We start from the raw sequence: 16,874 nt of genomic DNA, 5'->3' as shown, positions 1-16,874 counted from the left end.
GGCCAGCAAAGTGTACCTACACAACGTTTCCTATAATAAAACTGATACATCGGTTTGGTACCAGCATACCAATAATTCACACTAGTTTTTCTTTATTCCTCATGTCTGATAATACCTGTCCCTTTATTCTACGGTAACTACAACCTCAAATCTCTGCACTGCTCAAACTCGTACTGTCTCTTTACCTATAATTTGCTCATAAATTCCTCCTTTTACAGTGGCATCCAACGTGCTACTGATTCCCGTGACCACTACTGTTTCAATATCATCAACTTCAACACTCACACTAAACTGATAATTTTCTTCATTATCATCCTTTATCGATACTCAGTCTGTGATTATCACTACATCTTGAGTTACACGAAAATTTGAATTCCGATCAAGGTCCTCTCTGTCAAAATCGTTACGGAGTACCTTGCAGTAGGTGGCAGCACAATGCACCGAATATTAAAACGTATGTTTATGGGGGTGTCCGTATACTTTGGGTCACATAGTGTATGTAAGCGGAGTACACACAGAGGATCACCCTAACGAAGGTATTGACTGCAACTGGCGAAATCCATTGAGATAAGCGACTTTGACAAAGATTATTACACAATGCCTGTGAACGAGTATCTCGGAAACGGTGAATCTCGTCGAGTCTTCACAAGCTGCTGCCGTGAGCATCTACGGAAAGAGGTAGGATAGTGGAACTACGACAATGCGCTAAATAGTTGGCCATCCTTCACAGAATGTGGGTATCGGAGGCATATCTGCTCTGTAAAGTAGGATAGACGGTGGTCTGTGGCATCTCTGCCGAAAGAGGACATTGCTAGTGCACGCACAAGGGTTTCGGAGCACACCGTTCATCGTACATTGTTGAACATGGAGCCTCGCAGCAGATGACCCCTACGTGTTCACGTGTTGACCTGAAGACATCGTCAGTCACGATTGCAATGGGCACCGGACCGTCGGGATTCGACCGTCGATTAGTGGAGACATCTCGGGTCTTCGCGTGAACCATTGCTACACTAGGTCGACGGCCGTTTCCACAAACACCGTCACCGAGGTGAACCTCGGATCGAAACATGCAGCGCGCCACGGACACAGGCTGCTGGGAGCAGTATTACGCTATGGGAGACATTCTCCTGCGCTTGCATGGGATCTGTGGTGGTAGTCGAAGATGCTCTGACAGCTGCGAACCACCTGCATCCCTTCGTGCTTGATGTCTTCGCCGACGGCGATGTCACCTTTCAACAGCATAATTGTCTGTGTCTTGGATTCAGAAATGTGTTACACGGAGCATTATAATGAACTCACGTTGATGTCTAGGCCACCAAATTCACATGATGTAACTGCTTTGGAAGCCACCAATGCGTACACAATACAGCGGCCCGTCATTTACATGAATTACATGACTTGTGCATAGGTATCTAATGCCACAAACCCACCAACAGACTGTAGGATATCTTATATGCACAATCAGTGATGCATTTCGTTCCAAAGACGGACAAAAAGCTATTAAGCAGGTGCTCATAATATTTTGGCTCGTCAGTGCACTTACACCGAAAGATATGGGCCAATCTCAACAGCATAAGACTAGATCACGGCAAATGTGCTGGCTCATTATATCCATGGGAGAAAGGCAGCTTCTTCAAATGTTAATGGATACAGTGCCAAATGACACATCATGCTGAATCCCTTTAATGGTCATATTCTTGCCAACGGTACAAATTCCTCACTTTGATTCAACATGTGATCGATTACATACAAAAATTCTTATGACACTTCTCTTTTATTTACTTTTCTGCTTTTTGTGAACTTTTATAGCTCAATTTCCTTAACTATTCTTTGTGAGTCATGTATATAATCATATGTGATTTGCTATAGCATATGCTTACTAAATAAAAACTGTCACTCATGTGGTGGACCTTGACCGTCCTATCGACGTGGATGTCATCGGACACGAATTAGATTCGGTAAGGACTTTTTTCTTCTCGTCGAAGTGGAGATAATATGGAACGAAGCTCCACCTCAATTGTTAGTGAATTAGACAAGGAAATGACTATAGCTTTATCAAAGAATCACTCCTAATTTTCAGCTGATATAATAAGGAAATCCACGTAGCACCTAAATCCTGGGTTTTGGATTCCACTACTCTTCAGCATGAATCCAATCCACTATTTTAACAACAGCGCCAACTCATTTGGTGAGATATCAGTGACGTTTGTCTGATGTATCAAATCTTATAACAAAGGACAAATGAAATGAGGTATAATATGTCACGACGATAAGCGCGATGCACTCGTCTGCGAAAAGAGGAGCACGGTGACACACATAGGTCAATGCAGTATTGACTACACTACGATCTGTGCGATGCGTTAGCGCTTTCTACATCTGAGCTAACTGATACCAACATTTGCCAATTAAGGAACCGCAGATATAAAGTGTGCAACAAAAAAGACGGGATGAACAAATTTTATTCGTATTTTTACTTTCGAAGAAGTCCGATTCAGTGCATTCTTCTTCGTCTGTAGTTGTAATGGTAGCTTCGTAACAACTGCTGTGATAGCATCTATGAATATTCTCATAGCTCAGAAACATTTGCTCTCTGATTATTTTCTTGTTAAAGAGACACTAAAAATATGAAGATAAAGTACATTATTAAGTTCTGTTCTTAGTGATGATTGAATGTTAATACCATTAAAGACCGATATTTTTTTTTCAGAAAGACATTGTTGATATCAGTACATAATGTAACTGCGGGCGATTGTTGTATCTGAAACGCGGGTATGAAATCTGTGCCATGGCATTAAATATAATGCATTACATTTTCTGAAACACAACTCATACGAATAAGGACACAAAGCCACCTGTACATTTTTCGGCGTGACGAATGTACTACTAGCGTGCAAGCTTATTCGGAGCTCTAACAGGCTGTAAGTCACCCGGCTACCGGCTGTTTACACTTACTGTTAACGACTCATTTCCTGTCGCGCGAGGTGCTCGCTGGTGACGGACAGTCGCAGGCACGGCACTGATTTACTCTTCTGGCTTTCTGCAGATTCCAACGTTACTGAAAAAGACCACCGCTGTTCTCTGCGCATACTTTGTTTTTAATAAAACTAAGGGCTTGTGGAATATGAAAGTGCAGTTATGCATTAAATGGAAATATTATTCGTGATCTAAATTCTATTGTGGCAGTCCTGCGTAAGTGTGAAGATCCGCGCGTCATGATTTCGACGTTTCTTATTGGCTTTCTTTCTGACATACCTGACAAGACCCGTTCCCCTTAAAAATAACCAAGCGCTATCTACACCAATGAGAAATTGAATTTAAGGCGGATGCAGTTTTTAAGACGTTTACTATTGTAGCTTTCCAAAGCATAACAGTACGAGGAGTCGCGTACTTTCTACTGCCAGTCTGACTGACATGCACTCACTGGATGGATAAGACAAAAGCTAGTAGTGTGTTATTCTGAACGGTGAGTGGTCATCACAGACAAAGGTAACGTGATGGAATGTGAGAGGATCTGCCCTGGAACGAGGACATACATTCTGGGATGGTGTACCAAACCTTTACATGCGACCACGTACATAACACTTGTGCTACCCCCCCCCCCCCCCCCCCGCCCTTGTCATGTTAAACAAGGATAACAAACTTATATGGAAATCTTTGGATGGTAGAAGATGGAACGCTATTCAAGGAAGGAAGGTAGAGTTCAACATCACTTCGACGACTAGGTGATTAGAGATGGAGTTCAACTCCGAGTAGGAAAGGATGGAGATGAAAATCGGCCTTTTAAAAGAAACTATACTGGCACTGTAGGTGAATCGCTATAGCGTTAAAGCCGGCTGGCTGCGCTGGAATTTGACCATACTTCAGAATACGAGTTGAGTGTCTTACCACTAAAGTTGGGAGACCCAATATATACGACAGACAGATGAACGATTTTACTGCCCCTGACTTCCATCTCACGTAAGGACCATGAGTATGAAACACTGGAGATTAGGGATCGTGTAAAGGGGTAGAAACTATCATTATTCCCTCACTCATTATACCATTATAACGAGATAGTACCCTCCACCATCCCAAGTACAGTGACTTGTGGGGTTTTCGTGTTGATTTAGATATATTTCATAACTGAAGAAATTTACATGTTGACCATGTAACTTACTTGTCACGAACCAGTAAGATCTTTCGTAAGTCTTGCCTCGAAATGAAGTATGTGTTCGTTCTTATGCAAATATCATTTAAGACGAGCGCAAAAGTGTGGAAATGCAATGGAGGGAGAAAATGTGTTAGAAAACCAATTAAAAATTACTGAATGCGATACTGGAATCTACAAAATTGTGAATTTATCAAACCTCCACTGAAAATTTCACAGATGAAGTTATCATATCTGTAACTTTACTTGAAGAAGAAACTAATAGCCAATCAATATCCCACGAGAGGCGCTGACACACAAAATTTTCATCGAAACGCAAACAGTTCCTTGTGTATAATTTTTCCTCCCTTATTTTTGTTCCTAAATGACGTACGTAACCCAAATATATTTCACTAACGTTCTCTTCGAACATTTTTATAGGCCTCTCGTTTATCATATACGTGAGGCACCAATGAATCCAGGCTGCCGTAACACCAACGACACGGTGGTCCGAAAAAAAAAATGCTTACTGAATTCCCTTCTCTCTGTCTGAAGCTCGACTGAAGAAGAAGAAAATACTTCCAACGTCTACTGATTCTCGAGATATTAACCGACAGCTAAAGCAAGAGACAAGCGCGCTATTTCTTTTTCCACTGTTGAAAAATGCCATCACTGCATCGGCCTTTCGACCAGGAAAGTAAATTATTTCTCTTTCTGTAATTTGGCAATATACTGTTCCTCTTCCGTTAAAACAACTTAATTCTTGCTGCCTCGTGTGAACCATTAAGCCATTGAGGCATTACCACCAAATGGATGCTAAGGCAAATAGACTGCCTGAAAAAAAAGTGAAGCACCCAGAAGAAATGGTTCGTACATATACACACCATCTGCGGGTGTGTAAATAATTAGAGTTGCAGTTCTCTCTGGCAAGTATAATGGCCATGAGAGTGCATTAGTGTTCTTTGTGTTTAGTGTTGTTAGCAGGCCTCGTAGGTACGATGGGACAACCGACTGGTTTTAACAACCGACTGGCCAGACGATTTTTTAAATGTTTGTTTAATATTTTTTCGGCAGTCGGTTTTTCAATCTAACGAAACAACCGAATGAAACTAGTGTGCGTGGTCGTGTCAACAATGAATGTTTTCACTCACTCTCCGGGTTTGTGTGATTTCACTTATAGAGGGTGTTCAGAAACAGTCTGAAAACCTTGTAAGGGTGTTGCAATGTAGGCTGTGCTGAAAAACAATTGGTAAGAAAAAACTTCTATAGTTTGAGCCCTTCCTAAAATTAATTTCCGTTGAAATTAGCCAATCAGACCGTTGCGCGCACAAATTCAACGAGTGCGCCAAAGACGGTGCGGCCAAATGTGTTCTTCGTTTGGTTTCCCATAACCGAAGAAGAGAGCGATACAAAATTTGTACTGAGATGTTAGTAAGGATCGAACCCGAGCCAAAGGCTGAGTAGTCTCGTGTACTGTCGTCTACGCTACCAAAATTACAGACACTAATTGTGTCTGGCGGGCCACTTAAATTTCAAATTTGCACCTGCTAATTTGATTGCTAATTAACTCGGAAACGACGCAACGTATCGAATTCTGTTCTTACCAATCATTTTTCAGGATAACCTACCCTGAAATACTGTTAATGTTTTTCAGTCTGTTTCTGATCACCTTGTATGCTCTTTCAGCATTTTCAGTTATGAGTAGAGGTACCAATATTTAAGAGACAATTAATGTGTCTCATTTCAAGTAGAAGTAAATAAAATGTACAGTGATGGACAAAATCTCAGCACCATAAAATAATATAGAGTAATGAAATTTGAAGAAAATATTTGTTTAGGTAAAATACTTAAGTGATGGACATTGCTAGATCACAGATTAATGTAAGCGCAGGGTAAATGTTAAATTCTGGTACATTAATAACCGGTGTAGCCGCCATAATGTTGGATGTAGCCATGCAAACGTGCATGCTTTGTGTCGTACGGATGCCGGGTGTAAGTTTGTGGGATGGAGTTCCATGGCTGTTGCACTTGTGCGGCCAGCACAGGGACGGTTAATGCTGTTTGTGGATGACGCTCCGTTGGAGACAGATCTAGTGATCGAACAGGACAAGTCAACAGTTGACATTTTGTAAAACATGTGGAATTATAAGAGAGGTATGTGGGCGACCGTTATCGTGTTGAAAAACACCCCTTGGAATGCTGTTCATGAATGGGTGCACAACAGGTCGAATCGCCAGACTGACTACAAATTTGCAGTCAGTGTGCGTGGAATAACCTCGAGAAAGCTCCTGTTGTCATACGAAATCGTACCCCAGACCATGACTCCCGGTGTTGGTTCAGTGTGCCCAGGACACAGAAAGGTTGGCCGCAGGCCCTCGATTAGCCTCCTTCTAAGCAACGAACGGCAATCACTAGCATTGAGACACAACCAGCTTTCATCCGAAAATGCAACAGACCTCCACCCTGCACTCCAATGAGCTCTCACTTGACGCTACTGAAGTCGCAAATGGCGGTGGTTTGGGGTCAGTGGAATGCACGCTACATGATGTATGGCGAGGAGGTGTCCTTGAAGTAACCGACTTATAACAGTTCGTTGAGTCAGTACGGTGCCAACTGCTGCTCCAGTTGCTGCTGCAAACGTAGTACGATGCGCCAGAGCCATACGCCAAACACGATGGTCATCCCTCTCGGTAATGCCACCTGGTCGTCAGCCTGGTCTGCAGGACCATTTTGCGCTGCGAGCACCAGGCTCCACTCACCCTGGAGTTGCACCATGATCTACCGGTAACAGCCCCAAAAAAATGGTTCAAATGGCTCTGAGCACTATGGGACTCAACTGCTGTGGTCATCAGTCCCCTAGAACTTAGAACTAGTTAAACCTAACTAACCTAAGGACATCACACACATCCAGCCCGAGGCAGGATTCGAACCTGCGACCGCAGCAGTCGCACGGTTCCGGACTGCGGTAACAGCGCCATGCACGGAGATGCTGCATGCCTACTGCCGATTCAACAGCCTAACACGAAGTCCAGAATAGTAGTGCTTATTTTCGCCACTAGTATGCTGTTCATTATGGCGCTGCAGCTATAGCCCAATGGAACCTAAGTTAAAATGGCGGAGGAAATTTGAAAAATCACCAAAGTTTAATACTATCTATAGCCCACACACACATTCCTTAGAGGGAATTTCAAGAATACGGAGATACACACTTGTCCTCCTGATTGTAAAGACTTGTGCAGTGGCGCAGAAGCCTAAAGAAAAGAAAGTTCTATGTTTATGAAATTTACCACAAAAAATTTGTGTGTAGGCTGGATTGCAGGTGTGATGGAAGCCACAGTTCTAATATAAACTGTTTTTTTCTTCTTCTTTATGCAGCAGCCATGTATGAAGCCCAGTTGAGAACGAACCAAGCTTATACTTACAACCATCAAAAATCTTGCAAATATATATAGTGAAAAAAAAAGAATGACATTGTGATCGGGCTGCAGCTCCGTATCCTATTTATGTGAGACATTTCAAGACGAAAATGTTCTGTTACCATCAGTGGAAGTGCGCAGTGCCAACTGATGGAAGATGAATCAGCTATGACCATCAACACAACCAAGCCCCTTTAGTGCCTGAATGCGGAACAAATAGATCCAGTGACAAACAATACATTCCAAATCAGTCGTAAACACATTCTGGTAGGCGAACAGCGGCTGCTGGTCACTGCTGCTGGTTCCGTGTCCTGCCACATGCAGATGGCCCAGAGGGCCAAGTAGGCACCACTGCTGCAAGTCAGCTACCGCCTAACGAACGAACGCAATCTGCCAGCCAGTTTGCAGATGGTTTTCATGGCTTTACAGTCCTACAGGGATTTGGCGGTGGTTGTGGTCGCTTGAGGAGTCCCATACACTTCCAGTACTGTACGTGGCTCATTTGACCTGCATTATCTAGTGAGTGCATGGGGGTGGGGTGTTTCCTCGTAATCTAGGCATGTAAGAGGGTTGAATGAAAAGTAATGCCTCCACCTTCGTTAATTGGGTTTGGATGGGAACATTTTAATAACTCAAGCTCAGAAGTAATCCTTAAAATGTGGTCTTTAATTACCAATTTTCACTTTTCCACATTATCACCAGCTAATGGGATACACATCTGCCAACGATAAACTAGTTTTCTGAAGCCATCACGGAAAAAGTCGACACTGTTTCCGCAACCTGTATCACAGTTCTCTCAACGTCTTCATCAGAAGCATAATGGTGTCCCCAAAGATCGTCTTTCATTATCGGGAACAGATGGAAGTCAGACGGTGCTAAATCTGGACTGTATGGAGGATGCCGTACGGTGGTGAGATTCAGTCTTTGAAGTTCTGCTGTTGTGGCACGTGCAGTGTGTGGTTTGGCATTGTCATGCTGCAGGAAAACATTTCCCTTTTCCTTTCGGACCCTTGTTAGCCGTTGTTTAAGAGTTCCCAGCGTTGTGATGTAACACTCTGAATTTATTGTTGTTCCACGATCAAGGAAATCAACATGGATAACACCATCTGCGTCCCAGAATACTGTGGCCATGATTTTTCCAGCTGAGGGCTGCGTCTTGAATTTCTTTTTCTGGGGCGAGTCTTTGTGTCTATATTCCATAGACTGACGTTTCGTCTCCGGGTCGTAATAGTGTAACCACGTTTCGTCTCTGTCACAACAGAATGGAGAAAGGCGTCACCTTCATTCTCGTAACGCGAGTGGAGTTCCTGGCAAATTTTAAGTCTGTGCGCCTTCAGTTTAGGAGTCAGCATCCGGGATACCCATCGTGCACAGACACTCCGATAGCCAAGCAAAGCAATAATGTGACCCATACGTTCTTGTGAATTGCCGATTGCTCTTGCAATTTCCATCTAAGTGATACGACTATCGTCCTGTATTAATATGTCAAAATTTTGTTTGTAAACTCGGTGGTTGCTGTCACAGGACGTCCAACCCTTCGTTTGTCACGCAGGTCAGATATTCTCGCCTCAACATCTTAAAACTTACTCACCCAACAACGCGAAGTACTCACATCAACACAATCACCATAAATTGCTTTCATTCTCTGATAAATCTCCTTTGGGGTGACACCTTCTTCAGTCAAGAATTCAGTGACTGCACGTTGCTTGAATCGCATTGACCGACCGTCTGCGCAGGCTGCCATACTTTACACTTAACAACACAACCGTTCATTGCTAAGGCTTCCCACCAACTGGAACTGTAGAGAAGAGGCTGCAGAACAAGCCAGTAGTTGTCGCATACCAATGCTGCCAACTGTTGAAGATTTACGAAGATGGAGGCATTACTTTTCAGTCAACCCTCGTATTTACAGCAGACCTTGTTTCCCCATTGTGCTGGAGTCTGTTCGCCATTATCACTGTGGGCGGCTGATACCCCAGCCACAACTGAACTAGCAGCAGTGTCTTTTGTGCTAGCAACCAGGTTAAGGACGAGTATACTTATTATACTGCAACTTTCTCGGCTGTACACCACACGTTCCAAGTCGACAGGTTGGCTACCATCTAGGCGACATACTTTTCACAGGTGAGCTCACTAGGTGCGTAATTTTTGAAGCGCTGTCCAACACACACAGTATCTTTGGCCAGAAATTGGTAACCCTCAGAATTTTAATATGATGTCACATAATCTAATAATGTGGTATATTAGCAGGTGGTTTATCTATCGCAGTGTGGTATTTCTGCTACACACAGTATCTTTGACTGGAAATCGGTACAACTGCAGTGCTTATAAAATTTGCTATAACATCATCATTTCAAGAAACATGTTCATTTGTCGCACATACCCTATGATATGACACATACTAATAATGATGGGGTGGTTTATCAATGATAAATAAATTGGGCTCCATGCTGCAATGTGATTGGTGGAGAGCACCAGGACATCCAGGTGACGCAATGCGACGTTGATGCGTCGTCCTGATATGATATAAAGTTGATGCAATGTCGAGACAGAGCTCACATAATTTGATAAAATGCAAATATTGTGAAATATATGCAAAATTGTGGAAAATATGGAAAAATGTAAAAATCTGGATAAATACTTAAAATTGTGGAAGAATGAACATACTTACATATCCACCAGTGTGTGATCATTGCTGGTACCTCAACTGGCGTAGTATTAAATTGCTGAGATACAACTCAAGTCATGTTATGTAACATTAATTTGTTATTAACAAATAGACACAGCCAACAACTTCTCTGTATGCTACCCAGCCCTATAGTGAACACCACTGACTCAAGTACCTAACTTAGAAAAGATGAAGATGGGGTGTGGGTGATTCAGTTTCATTGGTCCACGGATTGTGGGAGGGGACGGAATAGGTGGAGAGGGGGATGAGGCGAGGGGGTGAGGGGGTATCGTGAAGGTTACCCTGGGTGACCTTCATCAATTTGCAGTGGCTTCCTAGGAAGAAGGAGTGGGAGTGACCATGAATATAAGTGGCCAAGTGGGTAATCTGAGACTGTATGTGTAACCTGAAACCCCCGTTATCTTGTCAGTTATTAGAATGGAATGTGCTAGAATCGGCTTTGCTATCCTACTAATATTTACTCGTGAACAGCACACTTTCTGTGGATGATTAACAAAACCGTATTGCAGCTTTGCTCTTCCTGGATCATACCACCACGTGATGATGCAATCAGCTAACAGCATTTGCAGACTTCAAACTGGACCTTTTCGCTAAGCTCACCAGAACACAAGTGCCTCTCCATACGAGCGACCCATAATTCCTTACAAGCCAGCCTGTGATATGACAGGTCAACTCAGCCAGAAGTCAAAGAATACTTCCTAACCACCTCACAGGCTGATCCAGAGATGAACTAAGGTAACTACATCTACGTACATACTCCACGACCCGCCGAATGGTGCATGGCGGGAGGTACCTTATAGCACTACCAGTCATTTCTTTTCCTATTGCAATCGCAGATACCGCGATGGGAAAACGAGTATCTGTATGGTTCTGCATGAGCTCTAATAATTTCTGTTATTTGATCTTCATGGTCCTTCCGTGAAATGAATGCTGCCAGCAGTAAAGTCGTTCTGCAGTCAGTATCAAACGGCGGTTTTCAAACTTTTCTCAACAACATTCCTCGAAAAGAACATCGCCTTTCCTCCATGGAAGTGTTTCCGTAATGTTCAGGTGTACCAAACGTGGCAGCATACCTTTGAATTGCTTCGATGTCTTCCTTTAATCCGACCTAGCGGAGATTCAAAGCACTCAAGCAGTACTCAAGAAGGGGTCGCGCTAGTGTACTATACACCATTTCCCCTACAGATGAACCATACATTCCTAAAATTCGCCCAGTAAGCTTAAGTCGACCTTTCGCCTTCCCTACCAGCGTCATTGCGACCTCGTTTCATTTCATATCTCTTTGCAACGTTACGACTAGACATTTAATCGACTTGACTGTGTCAAGCAGCATACTATTAATGCTGTATTCGAACATTACATGATTGTTTTTCCTACACTTCCGCATTAACTTTTTTTTTTCAGCAAGCACCGATTGATGACAAAAACTAGAAATTTTCCTTAAGTCATCTTGTATTCATCTACAGTCACTAAACGACGACATCTTCCCGTGCACCACAGCTTCATCAACAAACAGCCGCTGACTGCTGCGCACCCTGTCCATCAGCTCATTCGTTTTGTGTAGGGAAGAAGAGCGGCCCTATCACACTTCCCTGGGGCACTTCTGGTGACATCCTTGTCTCTGATGAACACTCGCTGACAAGGACAACCTACTGGGTTCTGCCACTTAAGAAGTCTTCGGGCCACTCACACATCTAGGAACCTAGTCCGTATGCTCGTTCCTTCGCTAATATTCTGCAATCGAGCACCAAGTGAAACGTTTTCCGGAAATCTAGGAATATGTAACTTCCTGCTGCCCTTCATCCATGGCTCGCAGGATATTATGTGAGAAAGGGGCAAGCTGGGTCTCGCACGAGCATGCTTTCTATTTCCCTGCTGATTTGTGGACAGAAGCCAATTCGTCCCAAGGAAATTTATTGTATTTGAACTGAGAATATGTTCGAGAATTATGCGAACAAATCGATGTTAAACATCCAACTCTGCAAACTACAGTGAAATGCATGGAATATGATACTTCCCGCTGGCAGGAGTGGCCGTGCTGTTCTAGGCGCAACAGTCTGGAACCGGGCTACCGCTACGGTCTCAGGTTCGAATCCTGCATCGGGCATGGATGTGTGTGGTGTCCTTAGGTTAGTCAGGTTTAATTAGTTCTAAGTTCTAGGGGACTGATGACCTCAGATGTCAAGTCGCATAGTGCACAGAGCCATTTGAACCATTTGAGCCATACTTCCCACTGTACCAGCTACTAGGGCTTTTTCCCGTTCCATTCACGTTCGGAGCACGGGAGGAGTGACTATTTAAATGTCTCTATGCATGCTGTACATCTAAAGTGCTGTGGATTCCAATGGGTATGATGCGTAGAAGCCGCGCGGGATTAGCCGAGCGGTCTGGGCGCTGCAGTCAGGGACTGTGCGGCTGGTCCCGGCGGAGGTTCGAGTCCTCCCTCGGGCATGGGTGTGTGTGTTTGTCCTTAGAATAATTTAGGTTAAGTAGTGTGTAAACTTAGGGACTGATGATCTTAGCAGGTAAGTCCCGTAAGATTTCACACACAATTGAACAATTGATGCGCAGAAGTTGTAGTAGGTTCGTAGAGTTATTTAAATCCAGTTCTTGCAATATTGTAAGTAGGCTTTCTCTGGACGGTTTAGGTCTGTTTTCAAGAATCTGGCAGTTCTCCTGTCGGCTAAATAAACCTGTTACTATTCAGGCTGCACATCTCCGTACATGTTCAGTATCCCCTTTCAGTCCTATTTCATACGGGTCCCATCTACTTGAGCATTATGCTAGGGTGGGTCGCACAAATGATTTGCTAGCTTCGCACAGATGATTTGTTAGCAATCTCGTTTGCAGAATACCGGCCGTGGTGGCCGGGCGGTTCTAGGCGCTACAGTTTGGAACCGCGCAACCGCTACGGTCGCAGGTTCGAATCCTGCCTCGGGAATGGATGTGTGTGACGTCCTTAGGATAGTTAGGTTTAAGTAGTTCTACGTTCTAGTGGACTGATGACCTTAGAAGTTAAGTCACATAGTGCTGAGAGCCATTTGAACCATTCATTCGTTTGCAGAAGAGTTTCACAGTCCTGTCCTTATGGAACAGGGAACCTTTCCTTTCCTTAAAGAATCGTCATAATGCTGAAAGAGGCTATTGTTACTGTGATTTCAGCACTTTTGAATAACACTCAGTTCAATTAACACAGTCCCAAATTAATGCCTCCTGTTTGTTTCCTTTATTCAATAAATTACATACGTTCTGAGAGGACATTATTATTGAAACTTCCTGGCAGATTAAAACTGTGTGTCCAACCGAGACTCGAACTCGGGACCTTCGCCTTTAGGGGGCAAGTGCTCTACCATCTGAGCTACCGAAGCACGACTCACGCCCGGCCCACACAGCTTTACTTCTGCCAGTATCTCGTCTCCTACCCTCCAAACTTTACAGAAGCTCTTCTGCGAACCTTGCAGAACTAGCACTCCTGAAAGAATGGATATTGCGGAGACATGGCTTAGCCACAGCCTGGGGGATGTTTCCAGAATGAGATTTTCACTCTGCAGCGGAGTGTGCGCTGATATAAACTTCCTGGCAGATTAAAACTGTGTGCCCGACAGAGACTCGAAAAGGTCCCGAGTTCGAGTCTCGGTCGGGCACACAGTTTTAATCTGCCAGGAAGTTTCATATCAGCGCACACTCCGCTGCAGAGTGAAAATCTCATTCTGGACACTATTATTGTTTCGCAGATTAGAACTAGATATCTGTTCGTGAACAATTGAGATCTAAGGTGACAGCTTTTGCATACAATATTTAACAGGAAAGGAAAGGACTAGTTGTGGTACATGGTAACTTCCGCCACCCACCGTATGGTAGATGTAGATGAAGACACGGAACATTATGTTCTCAATTTTGTATAGGAACTAAGAACTGAAACGCACAAAAATGATATAATAGTCTTATTAAGCTCCATTGGAATTGCGAATATTATTAACTTGTTAGGTGCAGTTATTGATCTAAAAATTTAACTGCTATGCCGAAGATATTGTAGACAATAAGACATCCTCAGTTTGACCTCATGCTCTGAACATACCCTTGTTTTCCCGTTTGCATTTCCAACAAAGGATAATTACGACAAGAAAGTCGTATCGCTCAGTAACGCGCCGACTCTTTGTACAAAGGGCGGTAGCTTAGCATTTCTGATTGCATTAACACAGATGGTGATATACTTCCATGTGTTTTAATTGTGAATGGTAGCATCGAGACTCATTCGTACGCGTAAATGTTCCAACAATACTAGCGGCAGCACACCAATACTTGTAAAACACATTTTTCGAATTAAGTAATTTAGAAGGCACAGAGTAAGAATTTAAGGTACAGAATTATGACATATCCGTGAAATTCAACATTTTGGGTAGTCAGATGCAGGGAGGTTTGAACAAGTAAAAAAAGTTTCTCTTTATTCACGGATGTCAGCACTACAAAGGTACCGAACTTTAAAATCGGAGCAAAGTAATATTATTAACAGAATACGTTATTTTTGTGTCTAAGTGCAAGACCCTACGTGAAATTTCACTTCGGAAGTTATGACATAAACATGTGCACAGGCGCTGGCAGGAATCCAGGATTTTAAAAAGTGCTGATGGTGCGGGCTGTGACACGGCTCCCCCACGACTGGCCAAATTAATAGATGGACGGTTTAGACGTCGGAGCGACCCCAGCGCGCAGCGCCCACATAAAAAGATCAACAAACAGCCTCCCTCCGTCTGTGCCGCCATTCTCAACGTACCGCACGCTCCCCGACTATCGAATGTCTAATTCGTCACATGGACACTCGTCACTGGTAACCTTTGCTGTCGTTACGATATCTGAAATCATACAAACATCTTATGCATAACTGACTGAAATGTTATTGTAACTGGATTCCACGAAAGCGTCCTCTTATATTACATATGCTTATGGAGGCACGGCTCAAGGATGGCTTTAAGGAATCCATACAAAGGTTGATTTCATGTTATTATAGACCTCATCATTGAATCAGAGTATTATTTCTTGTAGAATCTTGTAGAAAAGGTACTCACCCTACGTTAAGTACCTAGTTAACTGGCAGCCAGTTTGTAACAATAACAGGCTCTAGTTTGGAACATTCGTCATTTACCATTCGCGTCCAGTGCCTGACATACGCATTACCCGTCTGTGCTACTTGTTCAGCAATTGTGAGATATCTACATTGAGGTGACAATAGTCATGAGATACCTCATAAAACTGTGTCGGACCTCCTTTTGTCCGGCCTAGCGCAGTAACCCGAAGTGGCATGGACTCAACAGCTGCTGGAAGTCCCCTGCAGGAACACTGAGCATACTGCGTCTATAGCTGTCTATAGTTGCACCGCACTGTCGTAACGGATACGTTCATCGTACGTCCTACACTGATTTCTGCGGTTATTTCACACAGTATTTCTTGTACGTTGCCACTGATGACTCTACGCAAACGCTGCTGCCCCCGGCCGTTAAGTGAATGCCGTCGGCCACTGCGTTGTCCGTGGTGAGTGGTAACCCTTCGCATTTGGTATACGTGGCACTCTCTTGACACTACGGATCTCGGAATATTGAATTTTCTAACGATTTTTGGGGATAGAGTGTCCCATGCGTCTAGTTCCAACTACCAGTCTAAGTCCATAGTCTGTTAACTCCCGTCGTGGGTCCATAAACACGTCGGAAACCTTTTCACATGAATCACTTGAGTACAAATGATAGCTCCGCCAGTATACTGCCCTTTTATAAATTGTGTACGCGATACTACCGCCATCTGTACATATGCGTTTCGCTATCTCAAGACTTTTGTCACCTCGGTGTAGATATTTGGATTTCAGTTTAATGTTGACGTGACAGTGGCCCATTTCGAAACGTAAGTCACAATTAGAACAAGTATGTGAAAAAGGACAGAAAACATGAAGTTTAATTGTTAACTACATCCACATAGACTTGTTTAGTGAAGTCTATTACCCACTGAAATCAACTCGTTTATCGCTGAACTTATTTATTGTTTTTCCTTGGGGGAAGCGGAAGTGTTGGCTGAATATTATTAGCCACAAAATTTTGTCTTATAAAACAAGCACAACTTATAAGATAACAACAACAACATACAGTGATTACGACGCTAGATGCAAATTAGATTCAAATGCCTATATATTTAACTGTTGTATTGTTTTCTCACATGCAGTAACGCAAAAGACGGAAATGGATAAGGTCTATTTTGGGTGTCATCCTTATTGCGTTCTGTCTCCAACGAAATCATCAGTGGGTCATTAAACCCACAATCTCTTTTACTTGATCATAGAAAAACATAAAAAATTGGCAGTAAGGTAGGAAAAGCCTTCTACTGCTTTTATGCAGAACATATGTAATGCTAACAATGTCTGATCACGTAAATAAGGTGAACTGTGAACTGCAGCTGTAATTATAGAAGTGAATGTCTGGATATTCTCCTATTCGTTTCCTTACCTCTATTCACAAATTTAGGTTTGAGGTCCTGTGATTGAAAGTTTTCAGTTACATTCGCAACTTTCACTATTTAATCTGCAACTTTCACTATTCAATTACTTCGCGTATGCATTACATATCAGAGGCAGGTACCCAGGTAGCTGGCTGTGCGTGGG

This window comes from Schistocerca gregaria, chromosome X (genome assembly GCF_023897955.1).
Source record: "Schistocerca gregaria isolate iqSchGreg1 chromosome X, iqSchGreg1.2, whole genome shotgun sequence".
Classification (NCBI taxonomy): domain Eukaryota; kingdom Metazoa; phylum Arthropoda; class Insecta; order Orthoptera; family Acrididae; genus Schistocerca; species Schistocerca gregaria.
This window is presented reverse-complemented; position numbering follows the sequence as displayed.